This window comes from Symphalangus syndactylus, chromosome 11 (assembly GCF_028878055.3).
Source record: "Symphalangus syndactylus isolate Jambi chromosome 11, NHGRI_mSymSyn1-v2.1_pri, whole genome shotgun sequence".
In the NCBI taxonomy this organism is placed as follows: Eukaryota; Metazoa; Chordata; class Mammalia; order Primates; family Hylobatidae; genus Symphalangus; species Symphalangus syndactylus.
The window spans coordinates 76183040-76205416 of NC_072433.2; the positions used below are offsets into that span (position 1 = coordinate 76183040).

Below are 22377 nucleotides of genomic sequence, written 5' to 3' on the forward strand. Positions count from 1 at the left end.
ACTTTTGTTAAAAGTATATGGTATATCACAGACAGGAGCAGATCAAATAGGATGTTTTATTTTTTAACAATTAAAATGATCTCATAAGTAATTTAACACGTCATTTAAATGATGCAAACTATACTTTTTTAAAGACTAACACTTGAAATGTATTTTTTTGTAAAAAGTTTCCTAATCTTTATAATGAAATTAAGTGACAATTTCACCCTTCTGTTATGAAAAATTACCTAAATCAGAGAGTTAATGAACCTTTATGTACCTGTGTATGCTAAGTAGGGCAGCTAATTCATTTCTGAAGGGAAAACAATCTCCTGTTTTGACAGCAGAGGTGATAACGTCCCTCATTATGCAAATAGGATGGACGATTATGAAAGTGCTATTTGATATATGTAAATGTCAACTAATTTAAATCTAAATCCTTTAATCTTACTTTAAAAAAATTATTGCTGTGAGAACACCATAAAAATAATACGGAATATTTAATCTTAGATTACAAGCATCTATCAGCAGTGAGATTTTTTCTTTTTGAAAGCCCTTAAACTACATCTTAGATAACAAGAATCAAAAAAGATAAGCACTGATGGAAAATAAATGGTGCAAAATTAAGATTATTCTTCAATTTATAGCCATATTTTTTATAACAAGCCATCCTTCCTTTAAATTTAAATATTTAGAAACAGACATATCATGTCTTTGTGGAGTAAGATAAAAAATTGCAGAAGCTCCATATTACATACTGGAGATCTCTGGGTCATGAATTAAAATCAGAGAAATGATCATCAATAACATGAGACAAGCCCAAGAAACCCAGAATATTAAAAGTATATACTTTACTTGGTTTTAAATTACATGTGAAAATATTTGAACACAACGGACGTTAATTGCTCTGAAATGTGAAAGTTAACAAGAAAGCATTCCACAATGGTTTCTTCAAGCAACAGCTCCAATTATTCTACTTCGTTTTAGGTCAATGAATGCAACAACTTTACACACTGCTCAGAATTTCCCTGTTTATTTTAGCTGGTGTCTGACAACGGACCTGATAAATTCCCACATGTATTATGTAATGCTAAGCCAATGTCCTGGCTATTTAATAGATTGTTTGGCTCCAATTCAAAGTTCTTGGAACAGGAAGGCCGTTACACATTCGGTCTGACCATTAGCTGTCTTCTGATTTCTTTAATTTAATTTCTAAATTCTTCATCACCTTGGGTATTTTTTTTTAGTTTTTGGTGATTATTTAATTGCAGAAGCTATTATGATATAATTAGTTCTGGTGGATTAAGTGCTGCTTAAATACTAAGACTATCTATTCTCTTTTGCCCCACACCTCTCTACTAAACTGCAGCTCAGTTCTGCCTCTCACAATATGTATGTTGAGTAACATTATGACCACACAGTGCTCATCAAAACCTATTGCTCCAGCTGTAATTTTAAATGTTGGAGGTGGTTCAAAATTTTAAAGAGTTATAGAAGTAACACACATTTGAAAAATACACATAAAAATAGTTATAACATACTGAAATCACAGTAAAATATGAAAAACCCACAAAGCATAATTGCATCATATATTTGATGTTGCTAGACACTGTCCGACTATTTTTAGAAAAAGTCTTAAATGTCACTCAATGGGGCAACTTTCCTGTGTTTCCTATAGTCTTACCTTAGAAGCAAGCAGCATGTTAGAATGGTGTTTCCCATGCATGTTTAAGACCCCAAAGATACAAACAAGCTTTCTCTACCACAGAAAGCCAATCCATGAATCCACAGCAATGCATAAGGACAATTTCCTTTCCTTTCATTTAGCTGAGGCCGGTAGTACTATCGGCTTACAGGACTATGCCTGCCTAAGCGCTTATTCACTTCAAGGTGGAAGGTCAGGGTGAGCAGATTAGAGTGTGGTGATAAGGCAGAAGAGACAAGAACATCTACAGATCCTGATTTCAAAATACAAATAACCAAACAAGCAGCAAAACATCCTCGGAGAAAAGTCTCAGAAAGACAGAGAGAGTTCCTGACGAACCAAACTTAGGAGAGTTTCTCCATATCATCACCCCATATGTCACAACTTTGAATGAGACCATTTTTAAAAAGAGCAGAGCAAGGACTTTAAAAAAAATTTCTTAAAACATGCTGGAAAAAAATTTTGCCAAAGAGAATGTGTGTATGTATCTATGTATATATAAGTGGTCGATAAAAATGCCATTGAATATATTTTCTTTTTTGAAATATGCAAAGCAATGTAGAGAGAAGCAAGTTTAAATTTCAATAGAACTAAACTTTTGTTTTCTGTATAAATAAATATTTCTTGAGGTATTGCCTTCAGAACATTTCTAAAATGCAAAATTTAGTATGAAGTACACGTGCAGAGTAATATGTGGTGATGATGACACTAAGTAACTGGTCATGAAGTAAAGTCTATCATGAAACGTGGTTTAGAACATTTGATTATGGGTCACCACATTTCAAGGCTGTCACTAAAAATTTAAAGAATTAGGAAGGTCAACAATAGCTCACGCATTGTTTTCTTAGCACAACATTTTCTCTAACCTAATTTTTATGCAAAAACTATATTATAAGGTCAGTTTCAAGTATCAATTTGTAGGAGGTGTAGAGAGGCAAAGAAAGAGATTATTTAACTTTAGTAATATGTAAAACTGTTTTGTGTGTATATGAAAAAGGAATATAATAGCTAGCCTACATGTAGTAAAATTTCAAGTTATGCTGAGAACTTTCATTATGTACAATCAACCATAAGCTTAAAATAATTCCAACAGCCTTGCCGCTACTTTTTTCCACAGGAAAGAAGCATTCTTAGAAAATGACAGAGCTACATAAAAATAATCACTAATTTAAAAAAAAGAAAAAGAAATGCTCTACTCTAGTTACACTCTATAGAGTTACAGTCTTCTGCATTTTTTTTTTCTAAAGAAAAAATGCCAACCCAGATAAAAGAAAACTAAAATGAGGCTGCTTACTAAAAAGGGGAACTTCATTATGGCAGGCTTCTGTTCATTTTGAGTTTGGCATAAGCAGGCAGATGAAGGCAAAGTGGTTTGAGACCCAAGTCGAGAACAATTTCTTCTGGACAGATGCTAAAGATCATTCTCCCACTGGGCTATCTCAATTACAAACAAGTTCCCTTGAGTGACACATACCTCCCCCCTCCATTTCCCTCCTCCCTCCCTCACTCTTTCTTGCCCTCTTCCTCCCTTCTTCCCTCCTACAAATCTCTCCCAGTAGCACAGAAGAATTTTGACAGAATGGCAGGAAACACGCACACAGACTGGTCAGGGAAGGATATGATGTCAGCAACCACGAACAATAAAAGGTGTAAAGGTGCTTCCTTCCCTAAACTGTTCCAGAAGTGTAAAATGGGAACCAAAACTCTCCACTTCCTTCTCTGAGCAGAACCGTCTGAGTATGCTGTGCTGCACACCCCACACACAGAGGCCTTGGAGAGGTTCAGATAAGGGACAATGAGGACAATTCAGACCTGGGGCGTGATTTTTAATTTCCATCTTTAAAACACCTGAGAAAAATTCATGTCAGCTCTAGGTTAGTGTTTTATTATGATTGCTTTAAGAAATGAAAATAAGAAAACAAACACATTGACTTCATTGAAATAGCAGATATATCTCAATTATTGTTTACCAGGCTTTACAAAAGTCATCTTACACAGTTAATGCAGTCATATAATTGGAATTTACCCTTTGAGGCAAATGAAAAATTAGATGCAAGCAAAGAACCAAAATAGATACATTAAAACTTTTGGTTAAAAAAAAAGAATTATGAAAACCCGCAAAAAAAAAAAAAAAAAATCAATGCATGCTGGTAAAATATGCTAATCATTTGTTTGCTCCCACATTAAAAAAAAAAAAGATATACTGAGGGGGAAAAGATTCTTATGGTTATTGAGGCTCTCGAGGTTCTTTAAAAAAATTCAAACTAGGAACCAAAGTAAATAACACAAACTTTGCATCTATAGTGAAACTATTTAATCTCCTCACTATTAGGTTCTTTCTAACATGGAAATGGCATTCTACATAAGGTTTCTGTAGGAAGAAAACCACATATCAAGTGTATCTGAGTCATCATCAGATTTCAATCATCTTCCCACAACACTTTGATTTAGAAGTTAAACATAACCTTCAGTTATGTGTTTTGATCTTAGAGTGAAACTGCCATGCCACATTAAAAGATGTGGGAAGAAATTAATTCTCTTCTGCTAAACTTATCTTTGCAAAGCATGTATTTTGCTGCAATAAGTACAATGCAGTCACTTAAATAAAAACAGCCTATGAATAATGGTAAAACATTGAAATATGTGATGTCAATTTTCAAAAAAAATTCTGATTTTCTTTGATTCATATTAGCAGATCTTTTCGATTGACTTACATTTTCACTAACACTAGCATCCTCAAATAATGTTTTGTAAAAACTCAAAGCTGAAAACTGAGCACACTCTATCACACAACACTAAATAATACTGTTAAATTAATACAAGCTGGATACATCGTAAGGGGCAAAAATGATCATAAGCACAGTTGCTGCAAGCCTGGTATTGCTAAATCAAATAATTAAATGATTCATTATCTTTTTAAGTGGAAAACTTTGCTCAATATGTTACATCTAGTTACATTTAGGTTTCTATTTTGTGATTTGTTTGAAAAAATATATGAAGCATGCAATTATATTTTGGTTAAAAGGAACAGGCAGAACTTTTACTTTTTTTTCCATTAAGAGCTATTCTGAACTTCAAAAGGTATAACCAAATTACTACTCCTATTGATGCTCGACCGCATGATGTCTTGAGTTGGGGAGTATTTCTTTGGCCTTGAAAGTTGCTCCATTTCTCTCTAAGCTTACCATGTATTTTATAAATGTACCATTACCTTAGCTATGAGTGCAATCTATTTCCAAATCACGTATCCAAGACTCATTCTTCTAAGGGTAATAAAAGAACAGCTATTCTTTTCCACTAGATAAATACCATCATGCCATAAGCCAATTTATTTTCCTAATTTATTCCAATTTAATATCAATACGATGAATTTCGAATCATCTTCAAGTCTCAGTAACATAGTACCACATATACAAATAATGTTGACCAACTTTTCCAGTTCCTCATGTCTGCCATGCTCCTTCCTGCCACTAGGCCTTTGTGTACTATGCAATTCTTTCTGCCTGGATGTTCCTCCTTTCCTTTTGTACCTCCTTAACTTCTCCTCCCTTCTGTCTCAGCTTCAGTTTCACCTCCTCAGGAAGTACTCCACGCCCTCCTAATGACATCGAATTTCCCTCTCATAAGATCTAAGCACTGAGTCCTTCTCCTTTGTAGCACTTGCAACAATTGAAACTGTATGTTTGCTTGTCTTCCTCAACATGTTATATTTGTTTGTTTCACCTTTTTATCCACAATATATACCCTAGTGTCGAACATATAGAAAGAGCTAATGACTATTAGTTGATTGACAATCGGTTAAGATGTGTATCTCTCAACTGATGTATTTTCTTTTCCTCAGCTTCTACTTTTAATGACTACTACTAAAAATATTATACTATTTTTGCTTATATAGAAGCAGGTTGATAACCTCACTTAATACTTCATCACATTTATATAGCATCTCCTATGTGGAATTAGAATAATTTATACTGAGAATTGGAAGTTAAATCGATTTTGGGGTCAGAAAGAACCCAAATCAATGGGTTGGAATTCTAGCTTGGTACTTGGACGCTGTGTGACTCTTGACTGATTATTTAATCCCTCGGAACTGTTGTTTCCTTGTCCTACCCATAACTGGGAAAAAAAAAATTTCATTTGTAGGATGGTTATGATCATAAGATGTGGTACTATATGTGAATCCTGGGTACACAGTAGTACTGGAAACATGGCCTACTGCTCGTATGATTGCTTCTGTTTGAAGGCATAAAGTGAAAATCCTGTCATATAGTAATGCTATCAAGTGAATAGGGTAGTCCTTACATTTACCATGAAGATCTCACTTTCCAAAGCCAATGATTAGCAATTCTAACAGATAATGCCTCATTTATCCTGTAACAATAATCACCAAATGAAGAATAAATTTACAGTGTTAAAAAAATAAAGAAGTTTCTCTTACGTATCAGCTACGGAAGAGCTTCGGGCTGCAAAAGTGGAAATAACTAGGGAAATATATCAATTTTCCCAATGACCACGGCTGCTGAAAACTCTACATTAATGCTTCTAGTCCTACTTTAATATCTTTCCCCAAGGACAAAAAGAGACGAAATGTATGTCAGAAATATAATAAGGCTAAAAAGGAACTCGTTTTCAAAACCCCTGCAATTAATTTTATAAGTGGGCCTAACCTGCCATTATCCCTGACATAAATCATTTTATTTACACAGTTCCAGAATTTAGGAGACACATACCTTTATACAATTGTATTGCATTATAAACAATTTAATAACTGTGAGGGAAGCACAGTCTCCCTGTCATAGTTATCCATGGTCTATTTTGTCTTGGACACTTTTTTCACACTGCAGCTAAAACAGCATTCTCTATTCCCATGCCAAAATAAACTCCAAATGGTCTAAATATGTGAAGCACCTTGTGCTATCCAACCCTACCACAGCTTTTAGTCTTTCCACATCATATTAGGTAATTAATTCAGGGTTCTATCATGTCTTTGTTTTTCTAATTTTTCACAACAGTGCAGCCACCATGTTTTCTTTCAAAGGCCTCTGAGTGATGTGGTAGGGCTCACCACAAAGGTAAAGCCTGCACTGTCTTATCACAAAGCAAGAGCTACAATTTAGCATCACAGATTGTGTTCTGTTCCCCAGCTATAACCTCTTAGTAAGCACATGCAGCTGGATTTTTGTTGCTGTTATTGAACAAAGCAAGTTAAGCACTATACAACATCAACATCAGTGAAACAAAATAGTCTGTAAAGCAAGCTAGGCTAGAAGTGGGAGATGTTGCTATTATACATTTTCATGTTATTATGATAAAAACATCTAAATTCCCAGGCATCTCATGATCCTGTTAGAAAAAAAACTATGTTCGTTATATTCTTCATCTTTAATATATCATATTTCATGATTAAAATGGAAATACTCTAAAAATATTTTTCTCATATGCCTATAAGTGTTGAACACATTTTTCAGTCTTACTGATACATTTGTGCATGTGTGCACATGTGTGCACAGCACATGGAAAAACACATTTTAGTCTGTCGAAATGTGTAAATAAAACAGTAAGAGTACATTTTAAGACACCTGAGTTGTCTTGAGTATTATCACCAGTAAATAATCACAATATTATTAAGATTGTGCTGTGAATGCCTAAAAGGACGTTCTCAGTAAAAGCTTTATTTTACTCTGCATTATGTTAAATGATTGAAAATTATGTCCTTGAGAATAATTTGCTTCTTTCATTATTTATTTTCCAATTTACTTAACATTTAAAGATGACCTTGAAATGGGAAGAAATACCATTGTCCCCCTGCCAGTGTTTTTGTTGTGCATTAAAGAGAAAATGCTAGATAAATCATCTGTTATTTAAGTGGAATGTCATTTATTTTTATCTCTAAACCTTACATATTTAGAAAGTTTACATAGAAACTTTACATGCTAAAATATGTGATGTCCAAAATGCTATAATACTATCTCTCAAAATATATATGATATTGCTATTATATGTGGCTCAACATGGAACTCAGTGATTCATCAATTTTTCTATTTCTCTTCATCTCTTTTACAGCATCCTAATCAACCTAATTAAGGCTTTGTTCATCTGAAACCTCTGATGACAATTTGTTTAACTCTATCCCACTGTGGTATTCTTATAAGGAGAATTAAATCTGATCTTCTGACAGCAATCATTAAATGATCCCAACTGGCCCCAATTAAACCACATGGCTCATGGGCTTCCATACAATCAAGTGCCAAGTTCTCTGTTTCATTCACACGTTGTTCTTTACCTTGGTTTATTTTCTTAAAGCCAGTTAAGCATGTGTCTTATCAAGTGGAACTAAGTTTCCTTATGTACATTATTAGCTCAAGACAGTGTGTCAATTGACTGCACACCAAAATATCACATAGGACTTCTGCAGCCATTCTACATAGCTGCAGAGGTACTAGCGAAAAAGAATCTTTACATTTATTTACTCATCCTGAAATTGACCCACATGTACATTCTCGAAATAATACACGTGTTTAAATAGTTCTAGCTAACATAAATCAATAATAACTTTTATTTGGCTTGCTTATAATGATCTTTTAATAGAAATTCTCTGCATTCAGAAGTTGGGTTTAATATTCTATTTTTTTTTAACATTTGAAATTATCTCTTTACCTCCATCTAAAAAAGCAGTACCAAAGTAAGACTTCTGAAGTTAACCTTTCTTACCCTTAATTTCTGCTCTAATTTTTTCACATGTGCTCAATTGTAAGTTCTGTAATGATGTTCCCAGGCCTTCCTACAAGCGCAGGTAGCCTCAGGATTTAGAGCTCATTGATTGTGTGCTACTCCAGGGAAATGACTGATTAAAAACAGCCTCATGAGGAGGAGTAGCTCCTGTTCACATCTGGCTCATCTGATTCTAAAGTCTAATACCTGTATGAAAATTTGATCCATAGATTTAGATTTTGAACAACTGCAGCAGTTTACCTAGCATACTTTAGATGTCAAAGCAGAAACAGTTAAATTAATCCCACTATGATTGGTGTCTGACACAGGTTCTGAAGGCTTTAATCAATTACCCTACTGTCTTGTGAATATAAACAAATACACTGTATTTTTATATCTATGCTAATTATGGCTATCACTGATCATCTGCTGGTATTTGATGCAGGCTATCTGTCACAGTTCTCAGAGCAGATGGATTAGAACATATCTGTTCATCCTAATCATACATTAAAAACTGTTAGAGAATTGAAATGCATGCTATGCATCTTATAGGACATTAGCCTTGATGGAACATGTAATTGTTCTTATGACTCGACCAACAGATGTAACTGCAAGGAAAAACGAAAATACAATGGAATTTTTAACATAGTGATATATTTGGTAATGCCAGGAAAAACATTATGTGCATTTTCTTTATGATAATTAAATATATACCTGATCATCTATTCACTTAATAACTGTATCCCTCTCAAAAGAGGAAAATTCAAAATATTTGTTACAAAATGCTGATGATCTAGAAAATACTTACCAGCCTTACAACTGACTGACTTTTAAAAATGTGTAATAAATGTACTAAAATTTTAGCAAAGCAGAACAGACACTGGATGTTGAATTATGAAATATTTCTCATGTATTATAGTAATCTCCAATAAGATTTGATGTTAATTTTAGAGCATGCTTCTGCTAAAAAGGGCAAACCCTGCAACAGATTTAGTACAAAGAAGCTGAAAATATCCTGTGGAAAAAAAAATCTGTAGAGAAATCAGCCAGCCCAAATCCTGCCATTACTCAGCACTGTAGTGACGTGCGGATGTTTGTAGTGGTTTGAGGAGCCAGCAGGGGTGGAAACTCTACGTACTCGACTCCAACATGATTGCAATTGAACCTCATCAAAGTAAGAGCTCATAATTTGTCACAGAAAACAGCCAATTAACATATGTTAGAAAAAGGCTTCATAAAGATAATATATGATTAAAGACCCAGTGCAGCTGCTGAAAATCAAAACTATGCATTTAAAAAAGAAATCTCAGCCTGAGCTTCCGTATGGTTAAACTGATAATGGCTACTATGATTTTTTTTAAGTAGAAAAATATAATTATAGTGCTTCTTATAAGTTTGGGGTTATGGCAAGGGAGAACTGGGTACTGTGGCACTATTTACTATGTCTTACTTAGTTCTATAAATAGTTGAAGCCCTTGCCAAAACTCTGTAGTTACTTTGTTATAGTGCTATTTTAAAACACAGACCTTCATTGTGAGCTAAATGGCCTTCAGGATGCACTTTGTAGTTATAGCATTCCTCTCAAAACTATATCCTCCCTTTATCTGTGCAAAACTCCAGAACAAGAGGCCTCTCCATGACTGCCCTGGCTCACTGTAAAACATGCTGGGGCTGTGTAACACACTGTTCGAATACTTCAGAACTTTTCTCAGGGTGGTGGGCAGGAAGGGTGACAGTTAAATGTCAGAAATGAGATTAAGGCACACACATGGAGTTCAGGTCCTCTAACAGGATGCAGTCCATGCTACCTGCCACAGCTTTGGAGCAGACCAATTACATGTAACATACTTGGTGTATTCTGATTGTATATTTCAGGTTGGACTACATGGGAATCAAACCCTTGCTAAATCACTGTAATGGGGTATACCATGAGCCAAAATCATGATGCTTAATATCACGGATATCAGTGACAAAATTCAATCATTAGTCACAGAGACATGACGTTGTCAAGCATGATGCTACGTGTGAGGGACACCACTGAAAACAAAACAGAAGGTCTCGGTCTTCATGAAGCTTACGTTCTAAGGGGAAAAAGGGCAATGCACAAGTGCACCAATATGATGATTTTAGATACAGAAGTGCTATAGAGAAAGTATCTCAGTGGAATGGACAAAGGAGTGATGAAGTGGAGAAGGGCAGAGGTGGGTATCTATTGGGCTGATTTATAGGGAGGGGTTATTTGAGGAGATGACGTTTGAGGAAAGCCCTAATCCACGATGGAGTCAGACATTATTTGGAGGATGAATACTCCGTCACTGTGCCTGTCACTGGTGGTACAAGCCTGGCCAAGTCATAGTTTTCTAAACCCCAGACTTCCTCTATAGAGTGGGAATAGTAACAACATACACATTCTATTATGAGGTTGTGAAGCTCAAATAAAAGAAAAAACCACACTCATTTGTAAAAATTCAGATGGATACAACTCAATTTCATACACTAATTGTGTAAACTTGCTTCCTTCACTTTGATATTATATAATTTATAAAAATTATAAATACTTTGAAGCTCTAGAAATATAGCATAATGCAAAATGTTTCTAAATTGACATCAATTGAGTCCAAAAGCATCCCTCTTCCCTTGAAATGTGAGTATTTCATGATGGCAATGGCCACTGGTTGAAACAGCTCTTTTCATTTCACAATGCTAACTATGGATAACACCATGAAGAATCTGATAAATACAATGCAAAATTTCTGCAAGTGTAAAATATAGAATTATATAAAAATCACACTTTTTAAAATTTGAGAAATAAACAATCTTACAATCTTACTAATGTAACTTGTCAGTGGGCTAGGTTGATTTATTTCATCTCTCAAAGGACCCAATTCCCAAGTAATCAGCAGAGCTTTGATTAAGATGTCAGCAATATTTGAAAATCCCAGTGTCTCACGGTATTGGAAATATTCATGTATCTTTGGACATCCCCACCTATAGAGTAAGCTGTGTAGCCTCAAGCCAAGCAGATTAATTTCCAACTTGGAATGAATAGACAAATTGAATTATCTAGTATTTTAAATGAAAGCGTTTTTAAGAAAAAAATACAGGCCTGGCGCAGTGGCTCACGCCTGTAATCCCAGCACTTTGGGAGGCCGAGGCGTGTGGATCACCTGAGCTCAGGAGTTCGAGACCAGCCTAGCCTACATGGTGAAACCCCATCTCTACTAAAAATACAAAAAGTTAGCCAGGTGTGGTGGTGGGTGCCTGTAATCCCAGCTGCTCGGGAGGCTGAGAGAGGAGAATCGCTTTAACCCGGGAAGCAGAGGTTGCAATGAGCTGAGGTTGCGCCATTGCACTCCAGCCTGGGCAACAAGAAAGAAATTCTGTCTTAAAAAAAAAAAAAGGAAGGACTATAAATTCTAATGAATAGAAAATTAAAGGACAACAGGCTCCCACTTTAATTTTTAAGGTTGTGAAACACAAATGTCTAATGACAAATGATAGTATTTTAAGGAAAGAGGTCAAAATTTCCTAGGCCTTAAGGAATTAGGGGTATATATTTTCAATTCTCCCCCCTCTTTTTTGGAGGAAGTTGTAAATAAATTTGATTCTCTATTCCAAACCACTTCTTCTAATTTCCTGTTTGGTGAACATAATTTATCAGTTTTAAAATAGGGTAAGTTATATAATTTACCATGAAGCCTAAATGAACACTTATCGATTTTCATTTACAATCAATCAAATGCCCTACAAAAGAAACATAAATTTGAAAGTTTTTTAAAAATAAAAACTATATTTTTCTTTTCTAAATGTATCATGGTATAGATATTATAACAAAAAATTGCATTTGATTTTCTTCTCAGTGCTAACCAATATTTCACATTGCATTCTCACCTCCCTCCCTGTCTATCTAGTAGGATGACCTCTGGGGTACATTTGCTTCACCCTCCAAAACCCAGTCATGACTGCATACAAACCAGACATGGAAATATGAGTTTCTCCTCTCTACTTGTAGCATTCCCCACTCCATTTTTTCATTTCATCACCTTTCTTTATCTCTTTTTCCACATGTTTGGAACTGAGGGGATATGGAAAGTGAAACTGTCAAAGAGCTAGGAATAGAGGTGTTCTCAGACAAGCAAAATGTTTCCTCCATACAATCTATGCAGGGCAAGGACAGGCACACTGCAGAGGGATGTTGCCCTGGCCCAGAGTGAGCTGAGACAGTTTCTAGGCCGAAGGCCTAGCAGGAGGCTCCTTATCTCAGCATGTCTACACATTCTGTCCCAGGCTGTTTTCAAGGATAGCCCAAGTCATCCTCGGCAGATAACACTAAACGGAAAGTATTACAGTGCTTCCCCTGTAAAAAAGATCATGTACTATAGATCAGAAGTCACTAAAATGGATCCTATTTTAGCCTGATTCTCTCAAACCTAGACTCTAAAAGAAAGCACTCTTGGGTGGAGGCAAGCTCACGACTTTCCTTTCCTTAGAGATCCCAAAGTGCCTAAATTAGCATTCCCCAAAGTGGATTCCAGAGATTACTGGTTCCTAATATGTTAACAAGTTGTTTCTCAAAAAAAAAAAAAAAAAAAAAAAAAAGTCAGGAAATCAAATCAAATATATTTGGAAAACTGATTTATTTGTTATAGGACTTTTCATATTCTTCTACAGGCTAAATGCCAGAATCTGGACTATTTCCCAATATATTTCAGTATCCCTTGGAAATGCTAGCTTTAAAGAAAATAACAAGCTTCTTCCCTCTGACCACTGAATACACTGCAGTGCTGAAATACTTGAGACCAATACTTGGCTCAGTGCTTGGCACAAGGAAAATACAATAGTATTGCTGAAGACATGATAAAACAATGGAAAACTTTTTTTTTTTCAGTTTTACAAAAAAAAGTGCAAACACAAGATCAGGTGCAGAAAACTGCTGTTCACTTGAAGTAAAAGTATTAATAAATTATTTTGCCATTAAAGAGTGCAATTTGTTTCCAAACCCCAAAGCACTAAGTGCAAAGCAATACTGCACAGTGGAAAGAAAGCTCCATTTGGAGTCAGACTCTCAGTTGGGTTCACTAGCTGCATATCTTTGGGCCAGTCAACTTCTTTAAGTCTCATTATCCTCAGACATAAAAAGGGAGCCGGGTTCAGTTTCTAAGACCCCTTTCAAGTTCCTAAATGGTATGCATTCAATAAAGGAGGAAAACAAAACAAAACAAAACAAAAATGAGGGTTGGAAAGATTCTCACAAAAGTATCATCCTAGAGAAGCAATAAATTGAGAAGTTATTGTTTGGATAAATAGAATTGCTTTCTTCTACATTTTAAAATATTGAAAGATATGTTCACCTCAGCCTCAAGCAATATAAACAGTTAAGACCAAGGTTACATTATGCACTTTGGACCACTAATCACATTTAGAAGTTTAATAAATACATACTAGCTAGGAAAATACTAAAGTATTAAAAGCTTTACATATATTAACTCTAATCCTCAAAACAGCCTATGAGGAAGGCACTATTACAATTTCCATTTTACAGAAAAGAAGGCTGGAGGACAGAGTGGTTAAGTAACTTACCCAAGGTCACACAGCTACTGTTAGAGCTATAATCAATATCAATATATCAATATTGGATCAATATATCAATCCAGTCTCACACTCAGAGAGTCGAATCACATTTTCTGTTACTTCTCTATGCTGCTAAGTAATATTCAAGGGAGTACTTAAAACTTAAAATTCTTGGCCAGGCGCGGTGGCTCACGCTTGTAATCCCAGCACTTTGGGAGGCCGAGGCGGGCGGATCACGAGATCAGGAGATCGAGGCCACGGTGAAACCCCATCTCTACTAAAAATACAAAAAATTAGCTGGGCATGGTGGCAGGCGCCTGTAGTCCCAGCTACTCGGAGAGGCTGAGGCAGGAGAATGGCGTGAACCCGGGAGGCGGAGCTTGCAGCGAGCCGAGATCGCGCCACTGCACTCCAGCCTGGGTGAGAGCGCGAGACTACGTCTCGAAAAAAAAAAAAAAAACAACACTTAAAATTCTTTGTAGAAAATGTGATGTTCAGGAGTTGGTGGAATCTACAAATTATTTTTAAAACGAGTGTTCTGCAACTCATCTCACATTTTCTTATTCTTTTTTTTTTGAGACGGAGTCTCGCTCTGTCACCCAGGCTGGAGTGCAGTGGTGCGATCTCGGCTCGCTGCAAGCTCCGCCTCCCAGGTTCACGCCATTCTCCTGCCTCAGCCTCCCGAGTAGCTGGGACTATAGGCGCCCGCCAACATGCCCGGCTAATTTTTTGTATTTTTAGTAGAGACGGGGTTTCACCGTGTTAGCCAGGATGGTCTCTATCTCCTAACCTCGTGATCTGCCCGTCTCGGCCTCCCAAAGTGCTGGGATTACAGGCTTGAGCCACCGCGCCCGGCCACATTTTCTTATTCTTGATGGCAAAAATAAGTTTACTTTCCTGTGCCAGCAGGGGAATAGAATGTAAGTTAGATATTTGTCTTTACTATTATAATTTACTGGATGATCATCAGTAGCTGTTTTTGGTTTGTTTTTTTTTTTTTTCTACTTTCTACAAATGAATGTGGTTGTTCACAAGGAAAACCAGGTAAATGTATACTGTATAAATCAGTATATATTCTTCACAATTCCTGGAAAGAGAAACCAAAAGAGTTGTCTTCCTGATAATGGGTCAGGAGAGTCAATTTCAGTTATGATGAAGATAAGAATTACACAGAATTCTCTTCTGAGAGTTATAGATGAGAATTACACAGATATCTCATCCCCAAAGCTTGAAGCAGTCATTTTGCTTTCCTTCAAAGTACCTTGAGTAGGTTTCTAAAACACAGCTAACCAGCTCTGGTATGACCCTGGCCATTATCCTCACCCTCCTCCCCTTGCCACTCCTCTTCTTCCTTCTCGTTATGCTCTTTTTCTTCTCCTTATCTCCTCAAATTATGGTCTACTACAAATCCTTCTATTTACAGAGAGGTTTCCACTTCAAAATTTTATACAGTTACCTACTTCTTCAGAATACTTTGTGTTTTAGAGCTCTGAGTTTAATTGTGCAATTCAAGCTCTTTAGGTACACTATTTTAGAAGGAATTTTATGGCTATCAACTTTATAAGACACACACCTAATAAAATATACTAATTGTATAAAAACAGCTGACATAATTGGCAATATATTTATAATTGTTGGAAAATACTGCACATTTTGGTGCATTATAGAAGTTAACATGACAATTTTTTTCACAATGTAGTGTGTAGCCTTGCTCTATCAGAGCCTACAGAATGAGGAAGTAATCGTGTGTGTATATATATATTCAGCATTTGTCAGACTTTTTTCCTACTTTCATAGGCAGAACACCATGTACCTATATTTGTACATATATAGTACATCTATATTCACTTACATAATTATATATGTTATTGTAGTAGTTGATGAGAACAGGTCAGAACCATTCACAAACTCCATAAGGCAACAATGCCACATTGTATATCTATCATCTATCTATCTATCTATCTATCTATCTATCTATCTATCTATCTATCATCTATCTATCTATCTGTCATCTATCTATCTATCTCTACCTACCTACCTATGTAAGACTGAGTTCAATTTCAGATGCTGGGCAGTTGATGGTGCAAAGTGAATGCTCAAAATGGCTGCTTCTATATCCCATGCACTCCAAGAGGACTTCTGGTAAACAGGAAATCTCTGAGATTTGTAATTCAGTAAGAAAGAATCTGTTGGCAAATACTGCCTTTCAAAGTGAAAGGACACCTAGAGGTGTCCTCTAGGATAATTTTTATGTCCGTGTCCCTCACGCCTGTTTGTGGGTCCGGTAATAAGTGTTCTGAAAAGGAAAGAGTGTGCATATTACTCTTATATGCTAAAAAAGCGGACGTTTCCATCAAGTAACTAGTTCACATACCAAATTATTATTTGGTCACAATCCTGAGGATTCTAAATTTCAAAATTATATAACAGTATTTGTCTTTTATATCTTATGAAATAGAAAAACAATAAGCATAACAAAACCTCTACCAAGTCCCTTTGAAAAAAATGAGTTAATATGAATATTTAGTGTTTCACTAAATTTACTATGGAGAATTCCAGAATGGACTTGGAAATTTCAACTGCCTTAAAATGGATCTTTATGAGAATGATAAATTTTGCCGTGTCAAAAAAGAGAAAAAAATCCTTTCTTTTGGTTAGAAGTACATATTTGTATTTTCCATTCATCTAAGGTAAGAGTAGAAACACCGGATATTAATATTGGCAAGAGTTATGCAAGGTCATATCATTTTTCCCTCCTTCAGATAATACCATACCCAAATGGTTTCACAAAGATTCCACCTCTCCTATTTTTAAGGCCTTCCGGAAAAGGAGCAACATAACCTTCCTCAGTATCCTATTTTGATGTTTCACAACTCTCACTCTCAGGAAATTCTTACTTATAGCTAATCCCTCATGGAATACTTTATGTCCACTCCTCTTGTTCTGTGCTTTGTACAGAGAACAACATTTGGTGATCACGTCCTCAAGTCATACACTTCAAGATTGTCTTTTGCTTTATGTCTATTCTTTTAATCTTTCCTTACGTTGGTTTTTATTTTTTCGCCATCTTTGCAGCTCATCATTTCACATCAGATTTGCCTAGATCTCTGGAGTCCAAAAATATACATAGTCCTTGAAAAGTGCTTTTGTTGTATATTCTTATCGAATAAATATTTTTATTTATCCACACTCTGCATGAATTTTAAAGTAAATGTTTACCTTTTCACTTATTTCAATTTTGTAATTTTTCCCTTGCCAGATTTGTTTCTAGCCAACTCTTCCACATTTTGTATTTAGGAGTTTATTTTTTTTTCTCCTTGGCTTCAAGATTTCTGACCACTTCTGTAGTTTACCAAGGTTATGCTGAATTCGTATCTTTCAAGGGCCAGACCTCAAGCACGCTTTATACAGGATTTGTTAGCATTTAAAATGTAATGACTAAATTATTTAATTCACTATTCCTTTAGCTACCATTAAAATCTGTGTGTGGTTTAGATGATATTTTCCCAATTTATGGATGAGGATGTCATATGGAAGAAAATCAAAAGCCTTAGAAAGTTAAAATTATACCTGTCCTTTTTCCTTCACACTTTATTAACAAAGATGAAAATATTCTCATAGGACCAGTTCTTGTATGATGCTATGTTGCTTAATACTCACGCTCTGAACTTTTAAAGATAAATAACACATGGATTTCATGGCAATACTTCCTTGTACATTTTTAAGTCTGCAAAAAAGAGAGTTACTAATTGTGGTTCCCAGCGTCATCCTTCATTTAAGAAAGTTATCAGTGTGATAGTTAACTCCTAGTCTTTACTCAAAAATTCTTAAGACTAACAGCCTGTGGCCCCGTAATGCCATTACGTTAAAATAGTTCCTGCTATTGAAATGATCTTAGGGCCGGGCACTGTGGCTCACAACTGCACTCCCTGCACTTTGGGAAGCTGAGGCAGGTGGATCACTTGAGCCCAGTTCGAGACCAGCCTGGGCAACATGGTGAGACCCTGCCTCTACAAAAAATTTAAAAATTAAGTGGGTGTGGTGGCGCATGCCTGGAGTACCAGCTACTCAGGAAGCTGAGATCAGAGGATCGTTTGAGCCCAGGAGTTTCAGGCTGCAGTGAGACGTGGTTGCACCACTGCACCTCAGCCTGGGTGATGGAATAAAACATTGTCTCAAAAAAAAAAAAAAAAGAAAAAAAGAAAAAAAAAATTGATCTTAGGCTTTAGTCAAACCTTTCCAGGAGGAGTTCCATGAAATTTGTTTTGTTTCTTAGTATCAATGGATTCCATAAGTCACACATACTTGTATTACGTTTCATTTATGTGGCTACAAGCATGTGTTCATTTCGCTGCTTAATAAAGGTGAAAAATAAAGCAAAGAAGTATTTCATTTATTCCTTCACTCAACATTTTTTTTCTGAGTCACTACTATGTTCAAGGCACTATTCTATGTAATATGTCAGGGAATAAAACAGACAAAAATTCATGCACTGGTGGAACGTACACACTCCTGGTAGCACATTAAAAATGGGCTACATTTTATTTTATCTTTTGTTGTCGCTTTTGGTTAAACAAATTCATAAAAATTGTCTTTTAATTTTGATTCTCCTTATCCAACTTTAAGCCCTATTTCTTAGAACTTTTATTTTTATACTATTTTAAATTTCTCCTATTCTCATAATACATTCAAATTTCCATTCCTCATACAGATCTTTCTTTGGTCAACCAGATACTCCTTTTTAAGGCTTATGATTTCTGATGAAGTGTTCTTTGACCATTTGTGCAATCCTCTATGCTACACAGTACATTTTATAAGAAATATCTTGTAATATTTACAAGTTCTTTGAAATCTGCTCCATTAAAATTCATCTTTCCTATTGTTGACTTCTTCAGATTTTTAATTCCTACCTGTGTTTGGGTGCTAAAATATTCAGAATCTGGCCAATCACCAGGTATGATGAAAACTAAACTCATTAATTAGTAATATTTTCCTAGCTTTACTGAAAGAAAAAAAATCTAGTAAAACAAGAAAGTAACTCACTTTCATGTTTTCTGATATTACATATGTGTGGAATCTGTGACTGTAATATTTAGATATTTCTATTATATGAGGATGAAAGCAAGTAATCAATGACTCTCTAACATATAATAAAAGATAGTGGATTAGAAACAGTGCCATTACAGACGTCAACAATATGGAAAAAAATAAAAGAGAAACTACACAGTGAAAAAAAATTTCCTGAGAATTCATTCATTTAACAGCCACAAAGTTACAGTAAATAAAGAAATGGGAAATACTGTGATAGTTTCTTTGTCATAATTTTAACTTTCATTAAGTATGATGAAAAAATTCGCAAGAGGAAAAAGGTGAGATAAAGGAGAAAACACCTCTTATGTGTAGCTAGATGTCTGCCAGTATGTCAACTTCCTAGATACATTTTTCATGTGCTTATGAGAATCTAAATAATAATAATCGTGTAGCTAGATGTCTGCCAGTATGTCAACTTCCTAGATACATTTTTCATGTGCTTATGAGAATCTAAATAATAATAATCTTCTTTAAAAATATGATATTCTAGGTTAGGATCTCAATAATTTGTGAAGAAAAGCAACTTTTTCTTTTCCAGAATCCTTGAAATTAAGCGTGGGTTCCATTCTGGAACACTGAAATGTCTGGACTGGAGAGGGCACGTGATGATGCTGACCACAACCACCTCCCCAGAGAAACATACTGCCCCTCCTTCAGTCCTGCTCTAGAAGGAGAAGGAGGGTGTGATGGACAGAGATCATCAGTGGCTACGGACTGGGAACTACAAAAGACGGAGTTATTTTGGAACATCCTGATATATAGGGGGTGATATCTTGTCAACCCTAACGTTTTTCCTATCTCATTTTTGGGAGGGATGAAGGGCTTTATAAAAATCTCTCTAGTTATCTGTGTATTTTGCTTGCTTTTTTAAATTTTTAAATCCTATGGTAAAAAAAGCATTTCTATTTGGGTATCTTACTCCATTATCCATGTGGGATGGATAGACATGTTACATCACGTAAAATATTGTTTGTGTGTTATTTAAATTCGGTTCCCCCCAAAAAAAAACCCTCAAAGGTGAACCAACAAATTGTTGAAATTAAGCTAAAAAACTCAATCCATCTTTGGAATTCTATTGAGACACTGCAAAAATGAGGCAGACCAATTATTAGGCAGACAATTTATGTTACACAATTACATTTAAACTGCATTTTTCATGTGTCTGAAATTCAAGTTTTATACGTCATTCATTTTTTCTAAGACTCGATTTCTCCACAACAAAGTGAGAGGTGTTAACTATGTAATATATGTTTCTTCTATTTCTAATTAAAATTTTTATTAGTTATGATCTATTGAAACAAATATCTGTGATTTTCTCTAATCCAGAAAATTATGTTAACAGATTCTATTTCAACTTGGAAACACAGAAGAAAAAAATCTGAAGAAATAAATTTGAAAATTGGCAACAAAGTCTTAATTTGTGTTTGATTGTTTGTTCCTGTGAAACTTTTTTTTCTTTTTTTTTTTTGAGACGGAGTCTTGCTGCTCTGTCACCCAGGCTGGAGTGCAGTGGTGCAATCTCGGCTCACTGCAACCTCTGCCTCCTGGGTTCAAGCAATTCTCCTGACTCAGCCTCCTGAGTAGCTGGGACTACAGGCACGCACCACCACGCCTGGATAATTTTTTTGTATTTTTAGTAGAGACGGGGTTTCACCATGTTGGCCATGATGGTCTTGATCTCTTGACCTTGTGATCCACCCGCCTCGGCCTCCCAAAGTGCTGGGATTACAGGCATGAGCCATTGCACCCCTGTGAAAAAATTTTAAATCATCCTAGTAAAAGTGGTAACATTTAATGAGCATGTCCCAGGCATGTTATTTCTATATTTCAATTGGACCTCAATCTCAGGTAAGTTCGTAATCTCATGATTATACTTCATATTATATTTCTGTTGAGAAAATCAAGGCTTTGAAAAAATGCACAACTTGTCCAACTTTATACTGCAAGTAAGCAACAAAACTGGGTTTTGAGATAAGGGAGGCTGACTCCAGAGTCCAAGTTCTTGAAAAGTCCTAAGGAAATATTTTTATCATGTTGTTTTTAAATTTTATATGTCAAAGTCCGAAATCAGTTGACAGGGACATACATATATCAAATTCAAGTACAACCAAGATCAGAGCTTTTATCTAAAAATACACCTCGAAGTTTATTTCTTATTAGATTAGAGAAGGGTGTTTTGTTTTGTTTCTGCTTGGTTTTTTGTTACCATTCTTTGAAAACTGGGAAAATATACTGCTATTTGTAGTTTTAATACAGTACACCAAAAATACTAAGTAAATCTAACTTTTTCTCTGATTCAAATTATATTTCTTAATGCACTTCTATTTAAAGTCATTCCAAAAACAACTCTTTTCCTCATGGTTAAGATTTTAAATAGTGTTATAGTATACCAGCAAGTATTTACTTACAACTTATAACTAGGGATAAGATATCTCTAATTTTCCATTTGGTGTATGTCAGTAATGTAAACATAATTAGGAACTCTGACTATATAGATTAACTTGACAATGAATTGGAAAAAGGTGCTGCTAAAGGTTAAATTTATAGAGGAATTGGTGAGAAATGCCATACTCTGCAATTTATTGAACATGCCTTATCTAATAAATTTCTATGCCCTTCTTATCAAATGATTCTTAAGAGTTCTGTGTATGAAAATAGTTCACCTTGTGCGTTTAAAATTACCCATTGATTGTAAGCAACTTTTTAATACTTTACAATAGTTAGGATACTAAAAAACGTCAATGACCAGTGAACCTGTTTTAATTCCATAAGTTAATTAATTTGAACTGCGTGTAAAAGTTGAAGCCAGAATGAACATTACAAATAACAAACGCTGAACTGCAACTGTCATATCCTCCCGTGTCAATGGTGCCTATAATTGCTGTTGTCAACAGCTGCTTCAAATTGCCAAAAGACCCCAGAAACAATTCAGGAAGGAAAGGTTTTTAAATGGATCCACATTATGGAAAAAACTCTTCCTTTATAGTCACTGTTCATTTCCTGCATTGAAATATGATGTAGAAGCAACTGTAAGTAAGAAATTATGCCCTACTTAAGGGCTTTTTAATAAGTCAAACTTTCATTATGTGAAACTTCATTTTTGTAGTCATTTCAGTACCGACATACCACTAAATCTGAGATTACAACAGCAGTAGAAGTTTTGAGGAAGAGTACTTTTACTATTTGTCATGATCTTTTCCATTCATTTACCTGAATCTTATGCCTCACAGTTCCCTTCCTGTGTGATAAGCTTATCCAAAGTAGGAAACAAGCAATAATGCATATGAGTCTTCTATGGTGAACATCTCAGAAGTTGGTGA

At 35.3% G+C, this 22377-nt stretch overlaps 1 protein-coding gene across 50 annotated transcripts in view; it reads right to left on the reverse strand.

The window, feature by feature from the left end:
• Nucleotides 1-22377, reverse strand: part of MEF2C (myocyte enhancer factor 2C) — a 163942-nt gene that overhangs the window by 104835 nt on the left and 36730 nt on the right. For 4 of the 50 annotated variants that reach the window (XM_063612263.1, XM_063612246.1, XM_063612236.1 and 1 more), the window contains exon 1: nucleotides 2979-3233. The exons of 29 other annotated variants lie outside the window; for them this stretch is intronic. The gene's annotated coding sequence lies outside the window, so the exon portion shown is untranslated. Of the gene's footprint in view, nucleotides 1-259; nucleotides 342-1663; nucleotides 3264-22377 lie in introns of those variants that run through there. 17 more of the 50 variants (XM_063612258.1, XM_063612241.1, XM_055233001.2 and 14 more) reach the window with 13 other exon arrangements.